This window comes from Larimichthys crocea, unplaced genomic scaffold (assembly GCF_000972845.2).
Source record: "Larimichthys crocea isolate SSNF unplaced genomic scaffold, L_crocea_2.0 scaffold94, whole genome shotgun sequence".
NCBI lineage: Eukaryota > Metazoa > Chordata > Actinopteri > Sciaenidae > Larimichthys > Larimichthys crocea.
This window is the reverse complement of record NW_020861274.1, coordinates 257276-260754: the sequence shown is the minus strand read 5'-3', so window position 1 is coordinate 260754 and position 3479 is coordinate 257276. Positions and strand designations below refer to the sequence as shown.

General features: G+C 39.9%; 1 long non-coding RNA gene across 1 annotated transcript; it reads right to left on the bottom strand.

Annotated features, from left to right (window-relative positions):
* Window positions 1–2273: 2273 nt before the first annotated feature.
* LOC113745581 (uncharacterized) lies at window positions 2274–2802 on the bottom strand. The gene is made up of 2 exons (XR_003462205.1): window positions 2628–2802; window positions 2274–2530 (listed from the first exon to the last, which is right to left on the bottom strand). It is a non-coding gene; the product is annotated as an uncharacterized LOC113745581 (long non-coding RNA).
* Between the last annotated feature and the right edge of the window lie 677 nt (window positions 2803–3479).

The following is a 3479-nucleotide window of genomic DNA, read 5'->3' as shown; positions in this document are numbered from 1 at the left end:
TTTTGTGTCGATAAATGAAGAAATGTGTCCTTAGGAGCAATTCAGGGAAACGTTACTTCTGCCTTTCTCCAGAAAATTCCCCGCCTTTTTAACATGGAAGTGTATGAGGCTGCCGATGGGTGTTTCTGCCGCATCTTTGCGTCTCCCGCCAAAACTATAAGGCTGACAGCTTTGGCAGGCAAATGTGAGTGAGCCGACAAATTTTCCTACGTTTCTATGTATAAATTGTGTCTGTAGTGGTGCATTTGAGGCCACGGTAGTCGAATACGTTTTATTTTTCACTGATCGTTGTCTCTCCTCTCCACTCTAGTGATGACATCATGCACTCTAGCTCTCGAAAGTTCTCGCAATACACACCCATTCGTTGTTTGCCGTGATTTTTGGCGATTTTTGGCAAAACCACTTGCCGAAACTCTCACAAAATTCATAGCCATCGATTCCTGGTCGAGCCGGTCGTTTTGATATCCGTTTTGTGTATGTGCGACAAAAACTCTGGGAGGAGTAGTGAACCGAAAAAAACACGGAAGAAACGGAAGACGAAGAATAAGAAGAAGAAGCCCGAGAGGTTTTAAAGAGTGTGCTCCTTCAGGCACACTCAATAAGCAGAAAAAGCCAGAGAGGTTTTAAAGAGTGTGCTCTTTCAGGCACACTCAATAAGTGCGGTGGATAACATATAGTGTGCGCTTTCAGGCACACTCAATAAGAATCGGAATAAGCCCGAGAGGTTTTAAAGAGTGTGCTCTTTCAGGAACACTAAACTAGAAAATTTCTAAAGAAATTTTGAGTGTGCGTGACTCTGGCCCGTGACTCTTCCCCATACATCATTGACACTGTTGAGTAGTTTACAGAATATTACTTCTACCATTGCTTAGGTATGTGACAGATCAAGCTTTCAAGGTGTTCATATGAGAGAAGATTTCGGCTGTTAAAAATTAACTGTTTGCTGAGAAATGTTGTGAAAAGGGATATGAAATACACTTTATTTCCTGCAGTGTTGATGCCCTCTGCTGAAATGTCCGATGCAACTGGAAATTTCTATGAAAACATATAATTTTGTAATAAAGTGTGAAATGACCAGAAAACATTATAAGATATTAACAAAGTGTTTAATATAGTATTGTAATCATAAAGTTCTGTGATGACAGTTTGAAAAATCTCCATTACAATTACAATTCCCAGCATGACCAAGCACTTGGCAACAGTGGCAAGGAAAAACTGCCTGTGGCAGAAACCTTGAGCAGAACCCGGATCATGGTGGGTGGCCATCTGCCGCGACCAATTTTAAATAAAACAAATAATAATAATAATAGTAGTTAGTAAACTGTTGAGTGTAGATGTTTCCACATTTGTAATACACGTGTTTACAAAGTACTGACAAAAATGTGATAGAAGGCAATGAAAGTACAATCTTTACTAATTTTTAAGATTTTACCTCAAGCCCTGTGTTGGAATGCTGATTCTTCACAGATTGAACGGCTGCCATCTTTGCTGATGCTGATGATCTGACTTTTGTCTTTGAGGTTGCTGCCTTCCTTCTTTGCATGGTGTTCATCAGGTGTCAGATTTATGCACAATCAAAAAACAACAAAAAAAGAAAAAAGGAGAGAAAAAGAAAATTATTAATTAGATGACAGAATAAGCATACGACAAACAAAACATCAATAATGTAATATGTTATATTTGTCAGAAATGAAATATAAAAAATGGAAGAAAAAAGAGCACTTAGCTAAATGTTGTGGATTCCGTCTTGTTGTTCCCCTTCAGGACATGAAAAAAAAATACACAATAGTAGTAATACACTGTTTACAAACAATACATCGTTAGTAAATCACAAAAGTACTGGAAACAAATCTTATTTCAAAGAAAAAGTGTACTTAAATCTATTTTGTTGTTCATGCTGTGTTTCTCCTTCTGCTGTTGGTCTCTTGGATGTTGCTCCCCTTCAGCACAAAATCACGATGTAACAGCGACATGGCGTCTTTGAAAAAAAAAACATAGAGACATCTTATGACCAAAGCAACATACAGTATGAGAACATTTGCTCAAATTAACACCAGCAGTGCGTTCTTCCTAGTTGTCATCTAGTTTCTAGTGTAAAAAAGACAAGTTGTTGATACTATATCTTTACAAAGTACTGACAAAAATGTGATAGAAAGCAATGAAAGTGCAGTCCTAAATAATTAGGATTTTACGTCAAGCCCTGTGTTGGAATGCTGATTCTTCACAGGTTGAACGGCTGCCATCTTTGCTGTAGTCCTCACTGATGATCCAACTTTGGTCTTTGGGGTTGCTGCTATCCTTCTTTCTATGGTGTTCATCAGGTGTCAGATTTATGCACAAACAACAAAAAAAGAAAAAAGGAGAGAAAATCATTAATAAGATGATAGAATAATCGTACAGCAAACTAAACACCAACAATGTAATGTTTAGGTTTACAGATAAACAGTTGTAAGAAATCATGAAATATAAAAAATGAATATGTAAGAAAAGCACTTAGCTTAATGTTGTTGATTCCGTCTTGCTGTTTTCCCTTCAGGACAGGGAAAACACAAACACATAAACAATATGTCTTTAGTAAATGACATAACTACTTGAAACAAATCTTAATAAAAAAAAAGTGTACTTACATTTATTTTCTTGTTGTATTTCTCCTTCTGCTGTTGGTCTCTTGGATGTTGTTCGTCTTTGGCCCAAAACCACAAACAGAACACATACAAACACATAACAGCGACATGGCATGGAGATATCGGACAGAACAATATCACCTTAGGCCCTGTTTATGCGGACTCTAAGAGATATCGAACTGTCTTGAATGAATGAATGAATGAATGATAGGGGCTTTATTTTGTCATTGTAGCAGTACAAGTACATTACAACGAAATTACAAACCAGTCTGTCAATAAAATAATACATGTAATATGAGACAGTGGGGGAGGACAGGACAGTGTATGGTAGCCAAAGGAAAGAAGAAAAAGGGATACAACATGGGGAAGGGGAGGAGAAAAAAAGAACAACCCACAGACTGTGTCCTGTCAGGAGTACACTCTGGAGCAGGACAAAAACACCTCAGCAGTTTAGAGCACATATACAGTACACTCTACAAGATGAGACACATCACTAGCAACCAGGGACAGGGGCTGGGGGGTTTGAGTAATCCCAGCACAGACACGCAGCCATCCGGTCCTGCAGCCAGAGGGCGCTGGTCACAGACCCGCCTTGTCAGGCTGGGGGAACAAGCGGTGAAGGCGGGGGGATGGGGGTAGGGCAGTGAAAGCATATCTGTAAGTCTGTGCATGTGTGCGTAAGCCTGGAGACGTGCCCCGCCCTGTCCGTAATCGTGGAGTCTCAGTCCGCAGATGTTATGGCGATGGCATGGCAGTTGCTATGGAGACAGCCTTGATCAGGCCATGGCAGAACAGTCAACAAGTGTCAGTGGGAGATAGGGGAGTAGGGGAGTAGGGCAAAGAGCGTCTCGCTGT